This window comes from Oncorhynchus mykiss, chromosome 21, assembly GCF_013265735.2.
Source record: "Oncorhynchus mykiss isolate Arlee chromosome 21, USDA_OmykA_1.1, whole genome shotgun sequence".
In the NCBI taxonomy this organism is placed as follows: Eukaryota; Metazoa; Chordata; class Actinopteri; order Salmoniformes; family Salmonidae; genus Oncorhynchus; species Oncorhynchus mykiss.
Window position 1 is genome coordinate 44,115,326 of NC_048585.1, and position 10,745 is coordinate 44,126,070.

A 10,745-nucleotide genomic window follows, 5' to 3' on the forward strand; every position below is an offset into this window, starting at 1 on the left:
ATGACTTACAGGAGGACTTTGCTGGAAAGTTCCTGTACTTAGGTCCCAGTGGGTTTTAATAAAAGGGTGGATTGAGGACAGGCCCCATATGGGGCCCCAGTTAAACACCAACAGAACACAGTGTTAATTAGCTCCGGTAAAGATGCCTTTGGAGCACTTTCAATGTACCACCCATGTGTAATGGGCACCATCTATCACACCAATAGAGCATTATAACACTTGCTATAAGCATTCATAACAGCTCATGGTTTCTTATAAAAAGCCTTTAAAAATACCTTAAAATATACTTGGACTACATTACACCCACATGGTTCATTAAAAGTGATACTGATGTTAGGTCCAAATCCTATTGATTAAAGACTGGCACCAAGACCGGCAGTGTTGGAAATCACAGGAGGCTGCCGAGGGGAGGACAACTCACAATAATGGCTGGAATGGAGCAAATGAAATGAAATGGCATCAAACACATGAAAACCATGTGCTTGATGTATTTGATACAGTTCCACTGATTCCGCTCCAGCCATTACCACGAGCCCGTCCTCCGTAATTAAAGTGCCAATCTTTAATATTATTCTAGGTATGAAGAGGATTCATTAAGAAGTATTTATTTATTTAAACTTTATTTAACTAGGGGCTAGGTCTATGTGCCCAGGGATGGGGGCTGGGTCTATGTGCCCAGGGCTGGGGGCTGGGTCTATGTGCCCAGGGCTGGGGGCTGGGTCTATGTGCCCAGGGCTGGGGGCTGGGTCTATGTGCCCAGGGCTGGGGGCTGGGTCTATGTGCCCAGGGCTGGGGGTTGGGTCTATGTGCCCAGGGCTGGGGGTTGGGTCTATGTGCCCAGGGCTGGGGGCTGGGTCTATGTGCCCAGGGCTGGGGGCTGGGTCTATGTGCCCAGGGCTGGGGGCTGGGTCTATGTGCCCAGGACTGGGGGCTGGGTCTATGTGCCCAGGACCGGGGGCTGGGTCTATGTGCCCAGGGCTGGGGGCTGGGTCTATGTACCCAGGGCCGGGGGCTGGGTCTATGTGCCCAGGGCTGGGGGCTGGGTCTATGTGCCCAGGGCTGGGGGCTGGGTCTATGTGCCCAGGGCTGGGGGCTGGGTCTATGTGCCCAGGGATGGGGGCTGGGTCTATGTGCCCAGGGCTGGGGGCTGGGTCTATGTGCCCAGGGCTGGGGGCTAGGTCTATGTGCCCAGGGCTCGGTCTATGTGCCCAGGGCTGGGGGCTGGGTCTATGTGCCCAGGAACGGGGGCTGGGTCTATGTGCCCAGAACCGGGGGCTGGGTCTATGTGCCTAGGGCTTGGGGCTGGGTCTATGTGCCCAGGGCTGGGGGCTGGGTCTATGTGCCCAGGGCTGGGGGCTGGGTCTATGTGCCCAGGGCTGGGGGCTGGGTCTATGTGCCCAGGGCTGGGGGCTGGGTCTATGTGCCCAGGGCTGGGGGCTGGGTCTATGTGCCCAGGGCTGGGGGCTGGGTCTATGTGCCCAGGGCTCGGTCTATGTGCCCAGGGCTGGGGGCGGGGTCTATGTGCCCAGGGCTGGGGGCTGGGTCTATGTGCCCAGGGCTGGGGGCTAGGTCTATGTGCCCAGGGCTGGGGGCTGGGTCTATGTGCCCAGGGCTCGGTCTATGTGCCCAGGGCTGCGGGCGGGGTCTATGTGCCCAGGGCTGGGGGCTGGGTCTATGTGCCCAGGGCTGGGGGCTGGGTCTATGTGCCCAGGGCTGGGGGCTGGGTCTATGTGCCCAGGGCTGGGGGCTGGGTCTATGTGCCCAGGGCTGGGGGCTGGGTCTATGTGCCCAGGGCTGGGGGCTAGGTCTATGTGCCCAGGGCTGGGGGCTGGGTCTATGTGCCCAGGGCTGGGGGCTAGGTCTATGTGCCCAGGGCTGGGGGCTGGGTCTATGTGCCCAGGGCTCGGTCTATGTGCCCAGGGCTGGGGGCTGGGTCTATGTGCCCAGGGCTGGGGGCTAGGTCTATGTGCCCAGGGCTGGGGGCTGGGTCTATGTGCCCAGGGCTCGGTCTATGTGCCCAGGGCTGGGGGCTGGGTCTATGTGCCCAGGGCTGGGGGCTAGGTCTATGTGCCCAGGGCTGGGGGCTGGGTCTATGTGCCCAGGGCTCGGTCTATGTGCCCAGGGCTGGGGGCGGGGTCTATGTGCCCAGGGCTGGGGGCTAGGTCTATGTGCCCAGGGCTGGGGGCTGGGTCTATGTGCCCAGGGCTGGGGGCTCGGTCTATGTGCCCAGGGCTGGGGGCTGGGTCTATGTGCCCAGGGCTGGGGGCTAGGTCTATGTGCCCAGGGCTGGGGGCTGGGTCTATGTGCCCAGGGCTCGGTCTATGTGCCCAGGGCTGGGGGCTGGGTCTATGTGCCCAGGGCTGGGGGCTGGGTCTATGTGCCCAGGGCTCGGTCTATGTGCCCAGGGCTGGGGGCTGGGTCTTTTATTTATTTGTATTTTATTTAACTAGACAAGTCAGTTAAGAACAAATTCTTATTTACAATGACAGACTACCAAAAGGCAAAAAGGCCTCTGGCGGGGACAGGGGCTGGAATAAAAAAATATATATATATATAAGACAAAATACACATCATGACAAGAGAGACACCACAACCCTACATAAAGAGAAACATAAGACAACAACATAGCATGGCAGCAACACATGACAACACAGCATGGAAGCAACACCACATGACAACAGCATGGTATCAACACAACATTGTAGCAGCACAAGTTAGGAACACATTATTTTAAATGATCAAATTCAAAGGTAACTTCGAGACAGGAAACAGGGTTCAATAGTGAAGTAGACTGTATAGACCATCTTATCACAAATTCAAACTACTGTATGTAATTCCTGTCACAATTCATTAATGCCATTGGGCCATTTGATTTTGGCATAATTTCAGACTTTCTATAAATATTGCTTCAAAACAATGGAAGGCCCAAGGTGTGAATTTCTCACCCACTATTAGTGTAAAATGTTGCATAGCAAACAGCTTGTGGGCTTGGATATTACAGGCTACAAAAGACAGGTGGTTTACAAAGCACACCTTCACATGGGCATGCAGTGAGGCATCAAAGATCACCCAGGTGACTGGCTGTGTGCAGTCTCAATGTCTCTTAACATTATCATGGTTCTCAGTCTGGACTGGGTCCATGGCTCGCTGAACTGTTTGCTCAAATCAAACTCTGGGCTGTTTGCTTATGCCTGAGCCAAAATGAGAGGGGGGAGAGAGAGAGACAAGGTACGTGCTGCGAGCCATGTGTCAGGGCGGAGGGCTCGGGGGGTGTCCCCGTCTTAGTGACTCCATGGCTGGGACCTACGTTGCCGTGGCATTAGGAATGATTTAAAAGGGAAAGAGGGACGAGCCCAAGGACACCCACCTCCCCTTGTTGTCAATAAACAAAGACAGCCAGGAGTCAGGGAAAGAGAGCGAGAGAGTCAGAGGGAGAGAGAATCCACAACATAGTAAACAGCAGCCGTGAAAGTGCATGGCGGCAGTCTTTCTCCCTGCCGACAGGAAGACAGCCAGAAAGGTCTGCCTTCTGCAAGTCAGTCCACTGGCGCGACACAAGACAGGAAACTCACAGGAAAGAATGGGGGACCATAGAGGCAGGAGCCAGGTCAGGGACAGTAAGCCTGTCGGAAGTTATTGTTTTCGGACCAACACAGGCGTCTGTCCGCAGTCGAAGAGTAATCTTCCAGTCGGGTCTGGCCTGGGACAGGTTCCACTTATGTCATGACCTCTCCAATAGGGATTTTCTGGGACACGAAGCCCCGAAGTTCGTCACCAGAAGAGCCGTACTGTGTCCTGCTTGTAATAACAGTAGCAAGTAGTTATTTAATACATTTGATGAACTTCCTTATTCAATGACCTTAATTCAATACCTATGGGCCATGAGGAACGGGAGGACACTGACCTTTTGGATGTAAACAATGCTTCTGATAACTATCACAACTACCTCCCCACTCTATAAGTCATTTTGTGGATGCCAGACACACTTCAACTGCATCATATGTGACAATCTCACAGTTCCCTCCACGCATTTATTTAGATGCATAAGCTGGTCTTTCAACCGGCTACAGCGATCCTCTTCTCGCGTGATGATAAGTTGTATATTTGTCCATCTCTCCTCTATTCTGTTCAGTCTCCATTACCGCCCACGAACAAAAAATGAAAAGGATGACACAAAATAGCCCGGATAACTCCACCAGCACTCCCTCCTTCAATACTTAAAAACATTTTTACCAAGTCTTGTTTCTAGTTCCATGGAAAATGAAAAACAAACAAGAACCAACAAGGCTTGTTCGTGCTGGTTCCGGCCCGGCACGCTTTGATTCCTCTACATGATATAACTCTCTCTCACATATTCTATGGCCTGGCTGCCTTGGTCTCACCCTGACCTGCAGCCCAGGGCGTCATGGCGATGGTTGAGGAGGTGAGGCTCGTGCTTAACGCCACAATAAGGGACCATCGGCCAAAAGAGGAAATCTGACCTGCTGTTTGGCAGTCTCTACACACCGCCTTTCCCTGTGGCCTAGCCAACCACCCTGACCTCGAGCCACCCCTGTTGATTGTTTATGGAAGAACCCCCCCACACACACACAGCTATAAATACCTGGCGGCTCTTCAGCAAGAGGATTTTAATAGACTGAAAAGAGCCTCATCTACTCATAAACAACAACTTGGTCGGAGACAGGTTCCACATCGCTAGTATAGCCTTTTTACTCTGGCAGGAAACACAGCAGAGATACAGTATGTTTGGTATTTAACTCTGTCACTCCTCCATAGACCTTTTCTGTAATAATAATGTGAAGAAATAATAGACCGTTATATTACTGTCTGCTCCTGTACGGGGGAGCCTACTTTTAGTATCATCCTAGGGTTTGGAAATGAGCCAAGTCTACTTGGGTCCCGAACTGTGCCAACCGAACTGTGGGTGTTGGACTAGTAACCGGAAGGTTGCGAGTTCAAACCCCCGAGCTGACAAGGTACAAATCTGTCGTTCTGCCCCTGAACAGGCAGTTAACCCACTGTTCCCAGGCCGTCATTGAAAATAAGAATTTGTTCTTAACTGACTTGCCTGGTTAAATAAAGGTAAAATAAAAAAAAATAAAAAAAAGAGAGATGAAATCCCTATGACTGTAAGCAGTACAGGGCTGAGGGCTCGCACAGCTGTTCAAATTTCCCAGAAGCCCCGATCTCATAGCCTAACATGGCACAATAGAAAACACACTCCAGTCTAAATGACCCAATACAACACAGCTGTTTCATCTGCTAGTCCAGTGCCAATTCCCTTAATTCCTTTAACAGAGTGTAGTTGGTCAAGAAAGACAACACAAACACGTGTGGCACTTGAGGCATGCAGGCAACACTATTCAATTGATCAATGGAACAAATCCAACAAGTGTCACAAACTAACAAAAACGAATGGATCATTTCTTCAGGAGCTGTGGCTCAGTGGTTAGACACGCTTGATGCTCTCCTTAGCTATGGGGCCACAGAGTTCCCTATCTGAATCATCTTTTATCTATAGTGACATTGAGGCCCCGGTTCATTGACTGAACCCTGAGCTTTCTAACTACTTTAAGGATTTCATGGTTGGATTTGGCTCTATCATACAAACTACGATAAGATCACCAAGTCTGATCATATCGGGTTGGGAAGGCTTCATGCTGTAATGAAAAGTCACAGATAAGGCCATGTGATTATCTAATGTGGTGTAGTCGCTTATTCTTTGTAAAAAAAAATCCCATTGCATAGGGCTCAGACAATTACTGTATTATCGTGTAACCGATGGTTATGGATGAGACCATTATGACAATAAAATGAGTAAGTTCAGGAGGAAAGATTTGATTAACAAGTCACATAATAAGTTCCATGGACTCACTGTGTGAAATAGTAGTTTAACATGATTTTTTTTAATGACTTCCTCATCTATGTACACATAAGGTCCCTCAGTCAAGTAGTGAATTTCAAACATAGATTCAACCACAAAGACCAGGGAGGTTTTCCAATGCCTTGTACAGGAGGGCACCTATTGGTAGATGGGGGGGAAAAAATAAGCTGACATTGAATATCCCTTTGATCATGGTGAAATGATTAATTACACTTTGGATGGTGTGTCAATGCACCCAGTCACTACAAAGATACAGGTGTTCTTCCTAACTCAGTTGCTGGAGAGGAAAGAAACCGCTCATGGATTTCACCATGAGGCCAATGGTGACTTTAAAATAGTAAAAGGAGAAAACTGAGGATGGATCAACAACATTGTGGTTGCGCCACAATGCTAACCTAATTGACAGAGTGAAAATAAGGAAGTCTGTACAGAATTTTAAAAAATCCAAAACATGCATCCGGTTTGCAAAAATGTTTTCACTTTGTCATTATGGGGTGTTGTGTGTAGATGGGTGAGAAAAAAAAGGCGATGTAATCCATTTGGAATTCAGGCTGTAACACAACAATATGTGGAATAAGTCAAGGGGTTATGAATCCATTCTGAAGGCACTGTAAATCACATCTGAAGCTATAGACATACAGTGAGTTTCTCCAGCAGACAGGATTTAAAGCAAATACGAAGCTACGGAGGACATGTTTAGCCTCTCAGTTGTTTGGTAACATGACTGTTTTCCTTTCTTTTCACAATGGGGGTATTTTGGTGCTCGTTGAAATTCCTGGCTTTTTCCGGAAAGCACAGGCTGGGATTTTATGGATATGTTCAGTTAAGCATAGTTAGATACATAACATGCACTATGTTAAAACATAACTCTGGCAGTACTTAATACATATTATTTAACAGTCTTTATTTAGGAATAAAATAGGAATAAAATAGAAGTGTGACCTAAGAGGGCGTTTCCCCACCACACCACAACTATGGAAATAGTCAAACTGCCTGATCCATCTAACCACAGTATAGTTCACCACATGCTTTCAGGAATGATTATTCATCATCCCGACATATTCTTATCACATAGGTTATTTTATCACTGCATTTTGATTGCATTATCTTAGCTTGACACCTGAAGTAACTCAAGCTCTAATCTTTGGAAGGCTGTCCAGCGATAGAAAGGTGACCCCTTCAATGGGGTTGGGTAGAGTCTGTAGTGGCCACATTGTGGTGTAAGGAAACAGTAATTGTCATTACTGTGCAGTGAACACCAGCCATGCCAGCATGTCATTCACTAATCACCCCAAGGAGGATAACCATTAATAGCCTATCCAACTAGTGAATATAATTTGTTGATATTATGTCACCTTGATCTAGCCTCTCAGTCTTGTTAACATACAGTATGTGAAGCTGTGAGTTTAAAAGAGGAAAGTAAACTATTTGCAGCAGGGATGTGCCGGGCCAGTTTTCTAAGGTCCCACAGTTGGCAGTGCATGTCAGAGCAAAAACCAAGCCATGAGGTTGAAGGAATTGTCCGTAGAGCTTCGAGACATTATTGTGTCGAGGCACAGATCTGGGGAAAGGTACCAAAACATTTCAGCAGCATCGAAGGTCCCCAAGAACACAGTGGCCTCCATCATTCTTAAATGAAAGAAGTTTGGAACAACCAAGACTCTTCCTATAGTTGGCCCGCCCTGCCAAAATGAGCAATCGGGGGAGAAGGGCCTTAGTCAGGGAAGTGACCAAGAACCCGATGGTCACTATGACAGAGCTCCAGAGTTCCCCAAGATTGAACAATTTGCTGTGAACGCCAAGAATCACATCTGGAGGCAACCTGGCACCATTCCTACGGTGAAGCATGGTGGTGGCAGCATCATGCTGTGGGGATGTTTTTCAGCTGCAAGGACTGGGATACTAGTCAGGATTGAGGGAAAGATGAACGGAGCAAAGAACAGAGATCCTTGATGAAAACCTGCTCCAGAGCGCTCAGGACCTCAGACTGGGATGAAAGTTCAACTTCCAACAGGGCAACGGACCTAAGCACACAGCCAAGACAATGCAGGAGTGGCTTCTGGGACAAGTCTCTGAATGTCCTTTAGTGGCCCACCCAGAGCCTGAACTTGAACCTGATCTAACATCTCTGGAAAGACCTGAAAATAGCTGTGCAGCGACCCTCCCCATCCAACCTGACAGATCTTGAGAGGATCTGCAGAGAAAAATGGGAGAATTTCCCCAAATACAGGTGTGCCAAGATTGTAAAATCATACACAGGAAGACTCAAGGCCGTAATCACTGCCAAAGGTGCTTCATCAAAGTACTGAGTAAAGGGTGTGAATACTTATGTTAATAAGGTATTTGTGTTTATTATATATAGCATTAGAACACATTTCTAAAAACCTGTTTTTGTGTTGTCATTATGGGGTATTGTGTGTAGATTGATGAAGAAAACATGTATTTAATCAATTTTAGAATAAGGCTGCAATGTAACAAAATGTGGAAAAAGAGAAGGGGTCTGAAAGTGTACTTTCCAAATGCACTGTACATAGTAGTACATTCACACATACAGGAAGTTATGCCCACTGTTGTCTATTCAAACACAGGCTTGTTCCTCTCTGTGAGACACTGGCCCATGCTTTCCAATGCATTTGTAGCTGGGCACAGAGAGAGGGTCAGAGTTCGTAGTCCACTAAGACCGTCAGAGGGATGCAGCGGGCCTTACACCCTGGCCTCCAACAACACTGGCTCTCCCTGCTGGTACATAGTGGAGGTGCGGGCGAGCTCCATTCACCTGTTGTCGAGAGGAGTCAATGGCCTTGTCTGAATACCCATTCTTGCCTTCTAAATGGTAGACATTTTGGGTATGTCAAAAATGTAATGGCTTATTTGCTCCGTAAGGCTTATTTGATAGAATATACGTTTCGTAATGCTTATGTTGTTACGAGTGTACTGATACAAGTAGAACAAGTGACATCCCGTCAACTTTGAGAAAAACCACTTTATATCGGATTGTGTGCGCATGTTGTTCACACGCGTATCTGCACTTTCATTGGCTAGAATGGTCCCACCTGATCTTGCCTCTTCCCGACTGCCTCCGTTGACGTATTTTCATTTTTAGAGCGACCAATCGACAATCTTCTACGACTCAATTCAGGAAGAAAATCGTCATTCGAGACCCACGTGTGTTTGACAACAGCAGAAAATTACATATGGTGACGCGTTGTACCAAAATTAACGAATGTCGGGAATCAACGAAATTGCGCATTAGATTTATGAATTATCGGTATGGATGAGCCTAGTATGTTGATTTTTGTTGCTTACGTCATTCTATTTTCTTAAACAGTACGTTATCAGTAGTATGTAGTACGATTAGAACACAGTATGCAGTTTTAGTAAGTAGTTGGCGAGACATATTTCAGACTCTCAGTTGTTTGGTCCTAAATATAAATGACATGGTAATTTTATGAAGTGGTAATACGTGGTGTAGATTCATAATTCCATCTTCAACTGTAAAATAGCGAAAATAAATTAGGTTTGTGCTATGGTGTCATTGGTTGTGAGCTCATATCCTAGCACTTAGTAAGTTTCACCATTCATGATGCGTAGAGAGAAGTGTAGCAGCCCCATGGCACTGATGGTGGAGGTCATAGGCAGCCATGTTGAATCAGTGGCTCCCCACTCACGTTGTTTCCTAAGAAACAAAAGCTGTGAAACATAATAAATATTTGTCTCCTTAATGACCATCTGAGAGTGGGCTACAAAGTGGACTATAAAAGTCATGTTTTTTTCTGTGGTTTGCTATGTGTGCCATTTTCTCACATAGAATGTACCCAAAAATATATAATTCACTACCTTCATGCCACTCAGGACTCACTTATTATAGTGGCACTCGATGGGTATGACGGTTTTAACCCTTCTGACTATCAGGCTGCCACTGAGGGTGGGGAGAGAACACATGCCAATAGAGAACACCAGTTTGTTGGAGTACATCAGCCATACCCCATTTACCTGCAGGGGGTGAAGAAGCATTGTCTAAAGGCCTACAACATCCTATAACTTCATATGTTTTGACAATTTAAAGAATGCATTGTCACTTAAATTGCCTACATACAGACAGAAACGTATTTGTCATTGACCATTAAAGACAGCCAAAAGAATAGTGAGACAGACCAAACTTTCTCATATAAAAGCTGACAATATTTAATGTGTTATTTTTGTTTTTTCATTGCTACACTAGGCTACTTAATCTGGACTCACTGCCACAGTCCTGGGCTGGGTTTTCCAAAAGCATCATAGCACTAAAATCCTCTTTCGTTTCAATAGAATTAAGACTATTTTAGTGCTAGGATACTTTTCGGGAAACCCTGGCCAGACCAATTCAGATGTCGACGCCATCTAATGAAACGGGTGCACAGGACAAATGTGAGGGTCAAATGTTCCAATTGTGGTGGGGATCGTGATCCTTAGTTCCTGGAGTGCCCTGTAAGGGTGAATGAAATTGAGGTTAGAGTGGTCAATCGAATCTTCTATGCGGAGGCCATTAAAATAATTGAGATAACAAGTGATGCCAGTGAAGATATGGTAGTGGATGTACCACAGCCAGTAGTAAATGTTTACTGCAAGACAAATATACCACGTGCATTAAAAAGGTGGATTTTGTTGCGTTCCTTGCCACAGTTATAAACTGTACAGCAAGTCTCGGAGAAGTCGAAGAAACTGGACATTCTTGTGGCTGCGGCAGAAACGTTTTTGGGACTCAGGGATTTTACATCTGAAGACTTGCAAGGGGTAATGGTAAGGGAAGACCCACCCCACAGGTTCCCCTTGAGCCTGTGTAGGGATCAGATGTTTGATTTATTTTTGGTAGTTCCGTTAT